The sequence below is a fragment of the Castor canadensis genome, chromosome 5 (assembly GCF_047511655.1).
Source record: "Castor canadensis chromosome 5, mCasCan1.hap1v2, whole genome shotgun sequence".
In the NCBI taxonomy this organism is placed as follows: Eukaryota; Metazoa; Chordata; class Mammalia; order Rodentia; family Castoridae; genus Castor; species Castor canadensis.
In genome coordinates, this window is record NC_133390.1 from 100,894,494 (window position 1) to 100,913,016 (window position 18,523).

At 37.9% G+C, this 18,523-nt stretch overlaps 1 protein-coding gene across 4 annotated transcripts in view; it reads left to right on the top strand.

Moving 5' to 3' along the window:
- The window catches only part of Golim4 (golgi integral membrane protein 4), an 86,091-nt gene that overhangs the window by 33,988 nt on the left and 33,580 nt on the right, over positions 1-18,523 (top strand). The gene's annotated exons all lie outside the window — the stretch shown is intronic.

Sequence of the window (18,523 nt, forward strand, 5' to 3'; positions counted from 1 at the left end):
AAGTGTTAGAGGTTGCCAGTGATTTCCTAAGCATTGTTGGTATAAGTCAGCTGTATGAAATTTAAAGTTTCTTAAAACTGGACTCTTAGAGTTCTATCTTGATTTGTAACCATTTATATTCTTCATATGTAAATGTTATGAAATAAAACTTGATATGAAGACTACATTGCTAACATTGTATTTGCCCTTGGATTTAGTTATTCTTTTATTTGAATAGGTTAGCCGGTTAACAAACTTCTGCAAATATCCATGTTGTTCTAGACTAAGGTTAGGTGATAGTGGCACAGATTTATTTATTTTTTTTATGTGTTTGTCTAGTCTCGAGCGGATTTTGAACACTAGACTATCATAATGTGAATGAATTGTGACATGATCCTGGTAAATTGGGATGGCACTGCTGCACTGTACCTGGCACTGTGTCCTGCCCCCACAATGAGTCTGCAAATGGTCAATGTCTCTACCACTCACATCACTTTGAAATAGTACCTCAAAAACGCCACACATATTGTTAAAGGCTCCTGGAACAGATGGAAATTTGACAGTGCCATAGATTTCCTGAGGTTGCTCTTTGGTGATACTAAACCCTCTGGAATATTTATTTTAATAATCTGCTCTCTTGAAGCTCTGAAAACCAGTGGCTGTCTGATAGATATACACAGTGTTCAAAGCAGTAATTTAATGACCAAACTCAGTTACCTGTCACTTCAATTATTTAAGTCTTAGCTCTTAAAAGACTCCCAAATTTCTGAAAATGCTTGAACATCATAGAATATTCAGAATTCCGTGAACTTGAAAACTTTTGCATGGAGCATGGCACAGTAGTTTATCCTTAATAATATTGATAAGGATGTTCTTTGTTTTATTTTTTTTCTTTTTTCTTTTATTATTCATATGTGCATACAAGGCTTGGTTCATTTCTCCCCCCTGCCCCCACCCCCTCCCTTACCACCCACTCCACCCCCTCCCTCTCCCCCTCCAATACCCAGCAGAAACTATTTTGCCCTTATTTCTAATTTTGTTGTAGAGAGAGTATAAGCAATAATAGGAAGGAACAAGGGTTTTTGCTGGTTGAGATAAGGATAGCTATACAGGGCATTGACTCACATTGATTTCCTGTGCGTGGGTGTTACCTTCTAGGTTAATTCTTCTTGATCTCACCTTTTCTCTAGTTCCTGGTCCCCTTTTCCTATTGGCCTCAGTTGCTTTAAGGTATCTGCTTTAGTTTCTCTGCGTTGAGGGCAACAAATGCTAGCTAGTTTTTTAGGTGTCTTACCTATCCTCACCCCTTGGCACAGATTTATAAAGAGATCAGCTTTCTCATAAGTAATCTCACAATGCATTGGGAGTGACAATGTGTACATGAAGTATTATAAACAGGTTGTGGACAGAGATATGTTTAGAGTCCTATGGTAGAACTACAGGAGGATTATCCACCATACTTGAGGAAGCTTTGGGGAGCCATAGTGAAGGCACACACCATCCTGCCTTTACTTTGTGGGGTGACTCTTTACCTTATTCAGACCAGTATAATGGGAGTATTTCAAGACTTGCTCACCAGAAAAGCTTTTACAAAACTTTCCAAATCCTCAATCATCAACTATCCGCTCTAAAGCCCACACTACCTTTAAATACTTACTTTAACTACTTTCTTAAAAAATGAGGAACGGTTAACTCTGTTTGTCCTGGCTTCAGCCTCCTACTCTGAAGGATGTGTATGTACATGCTCTGCAGTTATAATTGATTAAAATGCACCCCCTTCTCCTACTGAAGTCACGTCCATTATCTCAGTGCAGAAGATACTCCTTTTTAGAGCCCCATATTGTCTTTACAAACTGTCAGGAAAATATTCATTTTTTGTAGCAAATATAAGAAAAAAAACTATACAGTGGACATCTCCATACTTTTCTTTCAGCTTTGCTATGAACTTAAAAGTTCTCTTTAAAAAAGCCTTACTTTTTAAAAACTTAATTATACTGTTATCCCAAAGGAGAGCTTAAAGTGTACAAAAATGAGAAGAGAATACAGGATATCACTAAGAATTCCGATCAAGCTGAGGAAGAAGGCTTCAGATAGTCTGGAGACACCTTTGTCCTCCCAGAGTTGACTTTTCCACACAGTTTTTGTGAGGAACATGGTTTTAAGATTTTTCAGCTGTAAATGTAAGTAGCTAAGCAGTTCACTGTTGGTGGGATATTAAATGCCAGGAAGACTTAAGTGGTGGCTGTGAGGGTAGGCAGGGGTTTGGTTCAGAGCAATCCTTGTGTTCAACATGTAAGTGGAGGCAAAAACAGACCTTCCTAGGAGTGACCTTCCAAGTTCTAGGATACTGAGTATTTCTTCAGTTACTCTTTATGCTTCTCTCTGCTATGTTGTTATCTCCATCAGATACCAAGTATGTCTAACACAGAGTGCATGATGTACTCTCCCTTCTTCCTTCTTGGTCCTCAATCTAATTTCATTCAGTAGTTAAGCCAGAAGTTAATGGTACCAGCCTCAGATCTATTTTCATAGTGTACTTTCAGTCAGACATTGAGTACTTGGTTCATTTCCTAAATATATTTTGCTTTTGTGCATTCCCCCCACTCCATCCATGATTACCACATATACTCACATAGAAGATGAGGTTCCCTTCTCCTTGCAAAATTACCCTTCAGAACAGAAGAGGTTCATACTGGAATCAATTCAAAGTCTTGCTAGTATTGGGTGCTTTCTCCACAACTTTATTTCAAACAGCAGAGCACTGTGTGAAGAGATACATTACCCCAAATGACCTCAGTTAATGTGACTAGATATTTATGGAGGGCACCTGACAAAATCTTCTTTTGAAGGCTGCAGTCACATTTAAAATAATGTCAGTATTTATTCTAAGGAATGTCTCCTCACAACTACAAATATAAAATATATTAAGACTTTTCACAAAAATGAGCAAAAGCAAACAAAAACAAAATGGACACATTCAGGAGTTAGGGATCTAGAAAGCATGAACTGTGCCAACAGGACAAATGAAAGTGGTAATTGTCCTGGATTTTGCCAGATCATCCCTGTGGCTTAGGACAGGTTTCCAGGAATGACATCAGACAGAAGTCCCCCAAATGCCGTCTCTCAAGTGACTATAAGTGTCCCATAGAAAACTTAAAGAAGAGTAAAAAATGTCTTAAATTGACATTGACACAGGTGCCAGCCATGCATATGAAGAGTTTGAATCAAATTGTTTGAGAGGTGTAGATGCATGAAAAAGTGACCAATCTAAACATGTTTTATATTGCATCTCACCATTAATTTTATTTATGTGACTAAAATAACAAATGTCATGATTTTATATAAACAGGTAGCTGTTTCATACAATATGAGTTTTTGATAAACTAGCAAATTTTACACTCATAAAAGTACATGAGTACACAGCTCAATGAATTTCTTTAAGCAAACAGCACAGATAGCACTCATACCAAGAATCAAAACAGACAGGATTGTAAAACAGGTTCTGTGAGGGGGTGAGTATTGGTGGGAGGAGAGAGGGTGAATGGAGGGGGTAAAGGAGGGTGAATATGGTTGATATACTTTATATACTTATATGAAATAGCACAATGAAACTTGTAATCGTTTTAAGTTGGGAGACGGAGAATGAGGGAGAGAAGTGATGGAGTGAAGCTAACCAAAGTACATTGTAAGCACATATGGAAATGTCACAATGAATCCCCCCTGCACAACTAATATATGCTAATAAAAATGTTAAAAAGCATTACCACCACCTAAAAATGTTCCTTTTTCTCTTCCACTCATTGCCTGAATGCCTCTTCCCCCACCACATGCACAGTATAAACAGCTCAGAGAGTACCCCTTTGCTGTCCAACTCAATTCCTCAACATTTTGGTTATGAAATTCATCTATGCTGTTATATTCTGTTTGTTCACATTGCTAAATGGCATTTTATTTATCTGTTTTACTGTGATAGATGTTTTGGTGGTTCCAGTTGCAGACTATTATAAATAGTGCCGCTGTGAACACTCTCCTGTGTGACTTTTGGTGAATAAATGTCAGGTGTGTGGTTAAGTACATACATGGGAGTGGTATTTATAAGTCAAGCTATGCCTTCAGCTCTAGTAAACACCAAACAGTTTCTGTAATGGTGATAGCAATTTACACATCTATCAGCAAAGTGAGATAATTTCTTCCTGCATATCCTTGCCCACTGTTTGTATTTGCTACCTTACTTAATATTAACTATTTTGATAAGAGAATAGTGGTATTTCATTGTGATCACAATGTACACTTTTGATGACTAATTTAATTGAGTACTTTTTCATATGTTTAGTGGACATTAAAATACCTTTAAATGCCTATCAGTGTTATTTTCCATACTCTTTGTCACCTCCCCAAGTTTTTGCATATTCCATTTGGAAAAAAAGCGACAATTTTATAAGGATTGTGTTATTGCATAGTGGCAAAATTGGAAGATCATCTTATATTTGGTTGATAGGAAAACTTAACCTTCATCTTTGTTTGTTTTCTTTAATTTTCAGGTCTGTGTGTATGTGTGTGTGTGTGTGTGCATGTGTGTGTGTGCATGTGTGTGTGTGTGTGTGTTACTGTGATGATCTCCTAACTAATCTATCATCCTCTGTTCCCTCTGATTCTCTGTTCTGTTTTCTACACACATACTGCTGTTTTACAATCACGTAGATCTGATCAAATCATCTTTAGCCCTATTTCATTCATCCCTCTGCACAGAGTATCCACCTCCCCATCAACTCTATGTGTACAGAACTACCCTCTGAAAGTTCATGGGTTAGGTATACTCAGTAAATACTCAGATTACCAGACCTCTTCCCCTGACATATGGGTCCCGCGTATTTGGGTTGAGGTCAAGGAAGCTGTGCTCTTAACGAGTACGCTGGATGATCCAGTCTTCAGGAAAGCTTGAGGAGCACCACAAACAGGTTATTTTATTTTTTGTTGTCTCAAGGATCTTACACAGTTTCTCCACTTCTTGAATTTTTCTCTGTCCTTCTTCCATTGTCATCTTTTTGTAGTACTGGGGATTGAACCCAGGGTCTTGCACATGCTAGGCAAGTGCTTTGCCATTTAAGCTATACTTGCAGCCCTTTTGTTTTTATTTTGGTTTTGAGACAAGGTCTAGCTAACTTTGCTCCAGCTGGCCTTGAACCATGATCTTCTGCCTCCACCTCTGGAGTAGTTATGCTTACAAGAGTGCACCCCCAAGCCTGGCATCTATAGAGTTTTTTCCTGTTTCTTTATTCATTCATATGGGCATAGATTGTTTGGGCCATCTCTCCCCCCTTCCCCCCACCCCCCTCCCGCTCCTCCCTACCCCCCTCACTTCCAGGCAGAACCTGTTCTGCCCTTTTCTCCAGTTTTGTTGAAGAGTAGACATAAGCAATAATAAGAAAGACAAAGCGTTTTTGCTAGTTGAGATCAGGATAGCTATACAGAGAGATTCCTAGCATTGCTTCCATGAACAAGTGCATTAGAACCCGAACTGATTCATCTCTACCTGACCTCTTCACTACTTCCCGATCACCTTCCCATATTGACCTCTGTCATTTTAAGGTTACTGTATTAGCTCCTCTGCAGTGGGGACATCAAACACTTTCAAGTTTTGGCTTTCCTGCCTATCCCTATTCCTCCTATATGTGTTTTCCCCTTAGTGTGTGACCCAAGTCTAATAATATTACTGCATTTGTTTTAGATCTAAAGTCTGCATATGAGGGAGAAAATACGATTTTTGGTTTTATGAGCCTGGCTAAATTTGCTTAAGATGATGTTCTCCAGTTCCATCCATTTACCAGCGAATGATAAGATTTCATTCTTCTTCATGGCTGAGTAAAATTCCATTGTGTATAAATACCATATTTTCTTGATCCATTCGTCAGTGGTGGGGCATCTTGGTTGTTTCCATAACTTGGCTATTGTGAATAGTGCTGCAATAAACATGGGTGTGCAGGTGCCTCTGGAGTAACCTTAGTCACATTCCTTTGGGTATATCCCCAGGAGTGGGATTGCTGGATTATATGGCAGATCTATGTTTAGATTTTTAAGAAGCCTCCATCTTGTTTTCCAGAGTATTTGTACTAGCTTGCATTCCAACCAGCAGTGTATGAGGGTTCCTTTTTCCCCACATCCTCGCCAACATTTGTTGGTGTTTTTGACGATAGCTATTCTAACAGGTGTGAGGTGGAATCTTAGTGTGGTTTTGATTTGTATTTCCTTTATGGCCAGAGATGGTGAGTACTTTTTCATGTGATTTTTGGCCATTTGGATTTCTTCCTCTGAAAAAGTTCTGTTTAGTTCAGTTGTCCACTTCTTTATTGGTTCATTGATTTTGGGGGAGTTTCATATTTTGAGCTCCCTGTATATTCTGGTTATCATTCCTTTGTCTGATATATAGCTGGCATATATTTTCTCCCACTCTGTGGGTGGTCTCTTCAGTTTAGAGACCATTTCTTTTCTTGTGCAGAAGCTTTTTAATTTTATGTACTGTCTTTTGTCCATCCTTTCTCTTAGTTGCTGAGCTGTTGGGGTTTTATTGAGGACATCCTTGCCTATATCTGTTACTTCCAGAGTATTCCCTGCTCTTTCCTGTACTAACTTCAGAGTTTTGGGTCTGATATTAAGGTCCTTGATCCATTTTGAGTGGTCCTTGATCCATTTTGAGTTGATACTAGTACAAGCTGTTTATAGTGTCTAGGAGTTTTTGGATAGAGTTTTTTGGGTCTGTAAGATACAGGATCATGTCATCTGCAAATAGGGATATTTGGGCAGTTTCTTTACCTATTTGTATTCCGTTTATTTCTTCTTCTTGCCTAATTGCTTTGACTAGGAATTCCAGGACTATGTTGAATAGGAGTGGGGATAGTGGGTACCCTTGTCTCATTCCTGATTTTAGGGGAAATGGTTTCAGTTTTTCTCCATTAAGTATGATGTTGGCTATAGGTTTATCATATATAGCCTTTACAATGTTGAGGTACATTCTTTCTATTCCTAGTTTTCTTAGAGCTTTTGTCATGAAGTGGTGTTGGATCTTGTCAAAGGCTTTTTCTGCATCTATTGAGATGATCAAGTGGTTTTTGTTTTTGCTTCTGTTAATGTGCTGTATTACAATTTATAGATTTGCATTTGTTCAACTACCCCTGGATCCGTGTGATGAAGCAGACTTGGTCATGGTGAATGATCCTTCTGATATGTTGTTGGATTTGGTTTGCCATTATTTTATCGAGGATTTTTGCATTGATGTTCATTAAGGAGATTGGCCTGTAATTCTCCTTTTGGACGTGTTTTTGTCTGTTTTAGGATGAGTGTAATACTGGCTTCATAGAATGAGTTAGGCAGTTTTCCTTCCCTTTCTAGTTCATGGAAATGTTTAAGGAGAGTTAGTATTAGTTTTTCTTTAAAGGTCTGATAGAATTCAGCAGAGAATCCATCAGGCCCTGGACTTTTCTTTTTTGGGAGACTCTTTATTGCTGCTTAAATTTCATTTTGTGTTATAGATCTATTCAGGTGGTTAATATCCTCTTGGTTCAATTTTTTTTTTTTGTGGCTCAACTTATTTTTTTTCCTTTTATTCATATGTGCATACACTGTTTGGGTCATTTCTCCCCCCTCCCCCCTGCCCCCTCCCTTACATACCCCGCCCCCTCCCTTTCCCCCTTGGTTCAGTTTTGGGTGGTCATTAGTATCAAGAAATATGTCCATTTCTTCAGGATTTTCAAATTTATTGAACTATAGATTCTCAATGTAGTCTCTAATGATTCCCTGGATTTCTGTGGTGTTTGTTGTTATCTCCCCTTTCGAATTTCTGTTTTTACTGATTTGGATTTTTTTTCTCCTTATTTTAGTCAGATTTGCCAGGGGTCTGTCAATCTTGGTTATTTTTTCAAAGAACCAGCTTTTTGTTTCATTGATTCTTTGTATTTTTGTTTGTTTGTTTCTATTTCATTAATTTTGGCCCTTGTTTTTATTAGTTCTCTCCTTCTGCTTGTTTTGGGTTTTGCTTGGTCTTGTTTTTCCAGGAGTTTGAGATGTAGCATTAGGTCATTGATTTGAGATCTTTCTGTCCCTTTAATTCTAGAGAGTTTTTGAGTGGACTATTTCCTCCATCTGGAACACTTCTCCTCTTCGTGTCTGTACTCCTCACTTTTTCACTTTTTCAAGTTTTGCCTCACAACTCATTCCCAGAAAGGCCTACTCTCATCACTCATTTAAAATTGAAATGTGAGCCCTCCCATACACACCTGCAATCCATCTCAGTCTCTTTTACCTTGCTCTTTTTCATTCTAATATGATATTCATTGTGTTATTATTTGTCATCTGTATCTCTCTGCCAGAATGTAAACTCCCCAACGGCAGTGGTTTTTTTTTTTTCCCCCAAGATATACTGCCAAATAACAGAACAAAGTCTGGTATATAGAAGGTGCTCAGTAAATATTTGTTCAATGTGAATGAAATAGTTAGGATGCAATAGGGATAAAAGACCTTAAATAGTATCCCTTTATATGCCAGATTTTTATGAAAAGTTTTTTTTTTCCAAGAGATGTGTATTTTCTTGTGTTGAGGTGAAAATGGAAGCGAGGATAAAGGTGGGTTGCTTGTTCTGCTGCATTGATTTGAAGAAGGCAGTGGTAGCCAGACTCATTCTGACCTGCTTGTGTTATTCTCTGCAACACAGCATAAAAATCATTTAGGCATTGATACTTGAACACTAAATTTTAGAGTGTTCCCTCTTTGCTAGCATTTTCATGGGCAAGTGCCCATGAAAAGAAATCAGATGACTTATGAAAATTGAATGTGTTATGCTTGGTTCAAGCACATCAGTTATGAAGAGTATATGCATTAATTCAGAGTTTCACTATAAAATCAATGTGCCTTTGCATATTTAGCCTATCTTAAGGGTATTTTTTCACATGCTTGCATCAATTTGGGGAACCAGAAACAATCTCCTTTTATCCTCCAAATCTGTCCCCTTCTTCTTCCCTCATTTGCACTTCATTTTTTCTTAAAATACTATGATGGTGTCCAGGTAAAATCAGACTATGAAATAAGAATATTACTGTTCAAGGTCTATGTATACATGTGTAACTTCAGCATAATTTTGCCTCCATTACTGTGAATTCTGAACCTTCTAACCCCTCTGCATATACAGTCACGCATGACTTTCAGAACATAACTGCTCTGAGGCGTGCAGCATTTTCATGGGGCAGGAATGTATTTACCCCTTCAGCACTATGAGAGATTCAGTTAAAGAATCTGCTGGCTCAGCAGACCATCGTGTTATCTCAGCCTCCCCAACCTTTGGTGATCTCTAATTGTTTTCTAACTGTTTTCCTTGTCTTAGCCTCTTCTCACAATCTGAATTTATTAATTATAACCTTTGTTTGAAAAATAAGAGAAACCCCTATACTTTGGTGTTTCCCACAGTGCCTGGAACACTGCTGGGCTCTAATACATAGCTCTGAGCAGCTAAGAGACAATTCTTTTCATGAAAAGTGTATAAATCACATCTGATAATATGAATGATTCTTAGTGGCTCACCACTAGAAAGAATGCCAAAAAGAAGACTAATTTATAGAAATGTATCTTAAGGCAGTTAATATATTCTTTGCTTGAAAAAGCCAAATCTCATTACTGGAAGACCTTCTCTTCTAATCCTGAATAAAATAATTCAATCTCCCTTTTAAAAAAAAAAAAAGAAAAAGCCAAATCTCATTTAGGCAGTACCATGAGCAAAGGAGGAAAAGCTCAAGTATAGGTTTATTTAAAATAGAAAAGACAATTAAGCACCAATTCAAATCATGGTTAAAGTTTCCACTTAAAGTACTTCATGAGCTGTTTGCATTAGCAAACTTAAAAATAGACACTTGTGTGAACTATTATAGGAACTTTATTGTGCAGTTAAAAAAAAAATACTGCAATTGCCAGGCTATAGAAAAATATCTAATCAGACTCTTCTCTCAACATCCTGAAAGTATCTATATTTCAGGGTTGTGATTTAATTAATGTTAATCTTATGAGTCCATACATCAACAGATAAATGTGTATTTAATCTCTATTTTGGTATCTTGTTTGTTCTCTGGGATATGTGAGTACCAATGAACCAACCAGTTGTGAGAACTCAGTTTAAAAAGTTGGGGCATAAAGGAGGACAGGCAAAAGAAGAAATGAGTGAACGATCTTCCAAATGCATTAAGTCATTGAGCAAGGATTGTAGAATACTACTAGATGTTGGGAACTGCTGAGGGCCTAGGACTGAATTAGTAGTGAGGGCTTGAGATCTAGAAGAGGAGAAAGAAAAATATAGCCATTCTCAGTGTTCAAGGGACTTAGTTTGTTCATTTATTCATTCACTCACTCATTCATTAATCCATCCTTCTACTCACTCACCTCTGACTCAGTGTACCAGGGGTACAATAATGAAATTCAGCAAATCAGAAGATCTCATCCCAGTTGAGCTTCTGTTCCAGTGGGACAGACAGACAATAAATAACATAATAAGTAAACAATATAGTACATAGTGATCAGTGCTGGGGTGGGAAACAGGTAGTAATTTTGTACAGGTCATCCTTGGTAAGAAGAAGTCTTTTTAGCAAGGTCTGAAGGAAGTGTAGTTGCTTTTCATTTAGATGTCTGGAGAAAGAGCAGTGAGTGCTCAAGGAAAAGTTAGTATGAGTTGCAGAGGTCAAAGTGCAGCTGTGAGTAACAAAGAGGCTGTTGGGTTGCAGCAGGATGAACAATGGTACAAAGCTTTGTGAGAGCTTTGGGTGTCACTCAGCATGTGACAGGACAACATTTGAAAGTGTTAGCCCCTGGCCTGGACCTTGAATATGTACAAAAGTGTTAGTTAAAATTCATTTATAAGCTGAGAAGCAGATGGAAAAAGATGTTACTTTAGATGTGTGCCAGCCAGCTTCTTGTCACTGTAAGAAATTACCCAAGATAATTAACATAATATTATTTTGACTCATAGTCTTGGAAGTTTGCAGTCTATAATTGATTGGCCCTGTTCATTTTTTTAGGGGTAGGGGCATGTGCCAAAGCAGCCTATCAAGATAGGAACACAAAGTAGAGTAAAACTGCTTAACTACAACCTAGAGAACAAAGAGCAAAAGAGGAAGGGACCAGGTGCCATTGTCCCCTCTAAGGCCACATCCCCGTTGACCTCAGGACCTCTTACTTGGCTCTACTTCCTGAAGTTTCTACCACCTCTGATAGCACCACCCTGTGGACCAGTCCTTTAACACATGGACCTTTGGTGGATGTTCAAGATCCAACCTGTAGCAGTGTGAAACAGAAGGCTTGACTTAACAGTTAGGAGTTATCTGAGAAAGGTCACAGTAAAATTATGAAGAGAGATAGACTGAGGAGACATCAAAGACTGCCTTATGGATGCCCCTCCGTCCCTTCTCCCAGAGGCTGAAGAAGGGCCCAGGGTGAGCCTCAAAATCATAACAGTGGTTCACTTTCTTTGCTCTTTAATTGTTTGTTTAGGGTGTGTTTCCTAAGGAGGTCCCCTCTGTTCTTTCTAAGACTTCTTATGAAGTGAAATTATGACAGCTGGAAGAAATTGGAAAAATGTGTCTGTAATGTTGTCTTCACGTTGGATGCTCAATGTTCTGAGGAGGAGGAGGTTGGCCAGTGGCTGGCTTCCACCCCACTTAGGTTGAATTAAAACTATAACCCCAAACTGTTTCAAAATATTAGAATAAATATCTATGATTTTAGGCCTAAAAACATCAGAAAGCCTCAAAAGTGTTGTATTCTAAGAGGTATGTATATTGATTTGAATAGTTTTTTTTTTTTTGTCATCTCTCTTGCTATACTACTTTCTTCACCCATAATTATCAAAAATATAAATTTGTTCACTTTAAGTTCAATCCACATAGACAAAAAAGTTAGTTACAAATCTTGAGTTGGGTCACTTTCATGCCAAACATTGATTGTTGGTTGGTTACGTAAAGATAAAAGACCATTTGCAGTCAGATCTGAAAACAAATTTTTGAGGGCTATTGGTTCTGCCAAAGAAACATTGCCTCCTGTGGCTTAAGGAACTAGGGTCTTAGCAGTGTTTTCTGCCTAATTTTAGAATGTTGCTTTCTTATTCTCAATTGGAGCAGTTTGCTTGGAGCCAGCATAGATAATGTATTTTTACCCATATGTGAATGTATACAGCTAACTTCTTTTGTGACTTTCAGATGAAAGTCAGAGTTAAAATGGAAAATCGCAGTGGGAAGCTGGCATGTTTTCTAAACTCCTGAGTGTTTTTTTAAAAAGGAAATTAAAACCTCTTTCCATTCTTCACTGCATGGAAAATATTATACTGCTTTTCAGGAAGCAGGGGAGGAGATGAGTATTATGAATTTTCATATTTTTATAATGAGTTTTTATGTTTCAAATCCTATTCTTCTTGCAGTCTTATTCTGCATTAAGGAACTTAAATGGTGAGTTTGAACCATGTTTTAAAATTTTATTTTTCCTTAGACATGTTTGGTGCAGTAAGAATATTAATTACTTAACATTTTGTTGCAGAGATTGTAGCAACTTTAGTTCATCTTGACTGATGCCCTTGACTTCAGAGTGTAAATAGAAAAATAGAGATAGGTGACAAGGATTGATTAGCCATTCTCCTTCTAAGTGAAACAGCAAACCTATCTAGATAAATCACTAGCTCAAAAGCCTGAAAAATGCATGATTAAAGAATTGTGTGCGCGCGCGTGTGTGTGTGTGTGTGTGAGTGTGTGTGTATATTTAATAGTGAAACTTCTAGAAGAACAACAAGGACACAAAGATCCTATCTGGTCCATTTTACTGCCATTCAACTTTTGTGAGAAAAACTTACTGGTTTTAATGAGTTACAGGATGATTATTTGCTTTCTTTATTTTTAAGGGATTTTTAAAAAGTAAAATGAAACATCAATATTTTTTCTAGTGTATGTATAATAATATTATTATAGAACTGAAACCATTTCCCATAAAGTCAGGAACAAGACAAGGATGCCCACTCTCCCCACTCCTATTCAACATGACCCTGGAATTCCTAGCCAAAGCAATAAGGCAAGAAGAAGAAGTTAAAGGAATACAAACAGGTAAAAAATAGTCAAAGTATCCCTGTTTGCAGACGACATGATCCTATACCTCAAAGACCAAAAACACTCCACCCAAAAACTCCTAGACACCATAAACAGCTTTAGCAATGTAGCAGTATACAAAATCAACTTACAAAAATTAGTAGCCTTTCTTTACACCAACAATGAACAAATCAAGAAAGAATATAGGAAAACAATTTCATTTACAATAGACTCGAAAAAAATCAAATACCTAGGAATAAACTTAACAAAGGATATAAATGATCTCTACAAGGAGAACTACAACACTGAAGAAAGGAATCAAGGAAGACTACAGAAGGTGGAAAGATCTCCCATGCTCATGGATTGGAAGAATCAACATAGTAAAAAATGGCTATCAAAGACAATCTACACGTACAATGCAACACCCATCAAAATCCCAATGACATTCATCACAGAGATTGAAATGTCTATCTTAAAGATCATTTGGAAACACAAAAGACCATGAATAGCCAAGGCAATACTGAGCAACAAGAGCAGTGCTGGAGGTATCAAAATACCTGACTTCAAACTATACTACAGAGCCATAGCAATGAAAATAGCATGGTACCAGCACAAGAACAGATACGAAGACCAGTGGAACAAAATAGAGAACCTGGATATGAATCCACAGAATTATGCCCATCTTATTTTTGACAAAGGCACCAAAAACATATGATAGAGAAGGAAAAAGTGGTTATCTGCCTGCAGAAAACTGAAACTAGATCCATGTCTATCACCCTTTACTAATATCAACTCAAAGTGGATTAAGGATCTTAATATAAGACCCAAAACCTTAAAGTTAGTACAGGAAAGAACAGGGAATACTCTGGAAGCAATAGTTATAAGCAAGAACCTCCTCAGTAGAATTCAAGTGGTCTAGCAACTAAGAAAAAGAATAGACAAATGGGACTACATGAAATTAAAAAGCTCTGCACAACAAAAGAAATTGTCTCTAAATTGAAGAGACCACCCACAGAGTGGGAGAAAATATTTGCTGGCTGTACATCAGAGGACTGATAACCAGAATATGCAGGGAGCTCAAAAAACTAAACTCCCCCAAAATCAATGAACCAATAAAGAAGTGGACAACTGAACTAAACAGAACTTTTTCAGAGGAAGAAATCCAAATGGCCAAAAATCACATGAAAAAATGCTCACCATCTCTGGCCACAAAAGAAATGCAAATCAAAACCACACTAAGATTCCACCTCACTCCTATTAGAATAGCTATCATTAGAAACACCACCAACAACAAATATTGGCAAGGATGTTGGGAAAAAGAAACCCTCATACAGTGCTGGTGGGAATGTAAGCTAGTACAACCATTTTGGGAAACAATATGGAGGCTTCTTAAAAAACTAAATTTAGATCTGCCATATGATCCAGCAATCCCACTTCTAGGGATATACCCAAAGGAATGCGACTCAGGAGGAATTTTATTCAGCCACAGAGAAGAATGAAATTTTGTCATTTGCAAGTAAATGGATGGCTGGAGAAGATCATCTTAAGTGAAGTTAGCCAGGCTCAGAAGACCAAAACTCATATTTCTCCCTCATATGTGGATTATAACCCCAAAACAAACGGAATAATATTATTGGACATGGGTCACACACTAAGGGGAGAACATGCATGGGAGAAATAGGGAAAAGGAAGGAAACCTAAAACTTGAATGTGATTGATGTGCTCACTGTATAAGAGCGAATATAGTAATCTTAAACTGGCAGAGGCCACTATGGGAAAGTGACCAGGAAGTTGTGAAGAGGTCTGGTAGAGATGAACCAATGTGGGTTGTAATACACTTGTGCATGGAAACAATGCTAGGAATCTCTCTGTATAGCTATCTTTATCTCAAACTAGCAAAAATGCTATGTCTTTCTTACTGCATTTTATGTTTTCTCTTCAACAAAATTGGAGAACAAGGGGGCAGAACAGGGTCTGCCTGGAAGTGAGCAGGGGTAGGCGTTGGGGGTAGGGGGAGGTGGCCCCAAACAATGCATACACTTATGGATAAGTGTAAAAACAATAAAAAAGTAAAATGAAACATGAATATTTTTTGCCAGTGTATGTATAATGATATTATGTAATTGTATATATTATATAATATTATTATTAGTGCTTTGTTATTAAATTTAATTTTAAGGTTGGACCTGATTCCTTCTCTTGTACTTTTAAGTCATCATAGATAGGTTAAAAAAAAAAGGTTAGCATTTCATAGTATTTTCTTTATGGTAGGTGTGTTCTAAGCACTTGATATACAAATGTTCATCCCAGTACAATGTGTTGTATCCAGATAAACCATAGAAAGTAAAAGTATCGTAAGTCAAAGTGCATTTAATACACCTAACTTACTACTATCGTAAGTTAGTAACACAGTATGTGGCAGAGTATGTTCTTAACCCTGGAGAGCAAGTGGCTAATTGGGAGTTCTGGCTGGCTGCCTCAGCACATCATCACAAGAGAATATCTTATCTTATATCATCAGTCTGGATAAAAGTTAAAATTCAAAGTACTGTTTCTATTACTTTTTTCACTGTTGTAAAGTTGAAAAATCAGAAGTTGGGGATTGACATTCACTTAAAGAAGAAGATACTGTTGTTATCCCCACAGGCCATAAAAGGAAACTGAGGTACAAAGTTCAGCAGGTCACTCCATGAGACATGGAGCTAGGGTTTGACCCCCATCGCCATGTCTGTGCTTTCAGTCTTTATATTGCCACCTCCTTCCTTCCCTTACTTTCTCCACCTCTTCCTAGGATTGATCTCCACTCCCACTTCCCTGTACCTAATATGGACTCTTCAGCTTATAGTTTAAGGTTCCTTTTGGGATTCGTTTTCCTTGTTCCTGAGCCTGATGAAGAATGGCACTTCTCCACCTTTCCATAACTCATTGCTGCTCCATTCTTTTACCTTCCTCCAATGTGATATCCTTCAGCCCTCAAACCAGTTTTGAATTCTTAAGTTATATTACATCAGGACTAGAAGCCACAGCTGTAATAATGGCTCTACCAGTTCTGAATAAGATAATAGTAATAGTACAATTGTAGCATGGTTTCTTTATATTTCTTTTATTACTGTGTAACATATCTTTTTTCCTACTGTATTTGCAAAAATGCATTTGTCTTGCCTTATAGTTTGTTATCAGTGATGCCATTCTATATATTTATGAATATGTATCAGATTTCCCAAGATCTTTGAATGTTCACCATAATTCAAAAGCATGCTTGCATATGTGTAGACATTCATAGGTTTTATTTAGATCATTTATAAAAGTTTAGCCTAGGATCTCCTGGCTCTCCAGATACATTGCTATATATGTTGAATGTGTAAATTCTGAGTGTAAGATTATCAGAGACAGTTGTATGATTCAGTTTGATAAATGGGTACTTCAGACCAGTTGTTAGCACATTGTCTTCCTGACTAATCCCAGAAAAGAGAACAAAGAATGGATATCATCTCCCACCATACCATACCACACTCCTCACCCACATCCCACACTTCCTTTCCACTTGGTTTAATCTAGTGGACCTTTCCCTTTGATTGAAAATGAAATCACACTGATGAGTTTTCTGCTTCCTCAGCCAGAAGTAATCAGTACCTGCTCTCCCAGGACCACCCAATAATGAGTATGCAACAGTGAGTTCACTATTTTATTAAGTAAAGAAGAATTTCAAAGAATCTAATTTGTAAATTCAGCTTTTCTGTCTATTCTCTACTTTCCATAATAATGTTTTATATTTAGAAGTTGAGTAGACTGGAGATGGGTGGTGAGCACCCCCTCATTTATGCCTTCATGACTGTACTGCTGGTTTTATCATCATCATCACCATCGTCATCATCATCATTGTCACTGGTGTTGCTTTGCTGGGCTTTTTTCCCCTCTAATAGTCCTGACCTCCATTCAGGAGCTCATAAATTTGGGATGTGCTGCTGCTGCTGCTCCAGCTCTGTTTCAACAATTTCTTGACTGCTCTTTCTGTTCCTCGCTTTGAAAGTGATGCACATGCTTGGGTAAAGTTCAGGCTGTATAATGTCCAGTTAGTGCACCCAGAGTCCCTTTTTTTTCTGGTGTATTTATGCCTGTAGAACTTTCTGCACAGATCATGAGAACTTTGGCCAGTGAATGGACTGGGGGTAAAAGAGTTCTTCCGTCCAGCTTAGGTGTTCTGGCTTCTGTTATTTCATGGTAGCATTCAATTTATTTCTTTCCCTATATGTTTCCTCCTCCTAACTGAAATTCTCAAAGGCTGTGAGTGCGCAGTTCAGGGTTTGGCCTAGTGACTTTTAAACAATGCTTCACTCTTTTCCTACCTCAGTCCAAAATCATTTAGGATGGGGCTATTATACCAATCCAAAGAAATCTCCTGGTTTTAATAGGCTTTATGAAATTGATCAAGGGGCTTACATATCATATGTGAAAAATGTAATGATTGAAAAAATGTAATTTCCCAATAATGGACTTATAACCTTGATTTTTGGAACACAACTACTTTTAATCCACCTTCCCACCTCTCTCCAGGTACAGGCTCCCCAAATGTAAAGTTGTGTGAATTCCTTTATAATATCAGCACAGGGGAAAGGATCATCTTGTAAATGACATAGGTACCATGGTAGAGAAAGGGAATGGGGCAGGGAAGATTGCAGTGAGGGGCTGAGACAGATGAGACTGGTATGGACATGACTTTAGGGGACTTCCATTTGGGTTGTCATGGGCTTCCAGTGGTTATGGACAAATAGGTTGGCTGAGGTACAAGTAGAAGTAGCATCCATGTTAACAGTAGGTGGAACCCTGGGAATAGAAGGTTGCATTGGGATGAAAAGATGAGAGATGCCATGTGGGGAGAAGGTAGAGGACCCAGGAGATGATGGCCAAGAAGGAAAGAGAGCAGCAATAGCTGGCAGCCAGCAGCTGTGGCAATGGGGAAAGGGCAAGAAGAGAGGCAGTGAATCTGTTCAGCAGCAAGGGGTAGGCAAGTTGCTGGGACCATAACAACTTTGGTGGCAGATGGCAGTGTGGGGGCAGTTCTGTGTATCTTGCATGGTCAGCCTCTGACTGATGATAAAATTGTGTGTATCATGGGAAACTTGGATCTGGTAAAAGAATGTAGAAACGGGGTTGGCTTAGCTTGCCAAGGAATGAGATCATGGTTGACATAGTGGTGAACGAGCAGGATTCAAAGGGTACATCAGAAATTTCATTTATTCTCTCTTCCCTTCCTCTCATTGCCTGTTCATTTTACTCTGTAGTTAAGGTTTTTTGTTCCTAGCAGAATTCTAAGACAGACTTGCTTGCTTCTCTGGCTTTTCAGATTTAAAATCAACAAAATAAAACAAATTTTTCAATAGCTTATACTCAAACACAGCATCCATTTGCCTATGATTAAATCTGGTTTAGTCTAGTGTAATGAAACA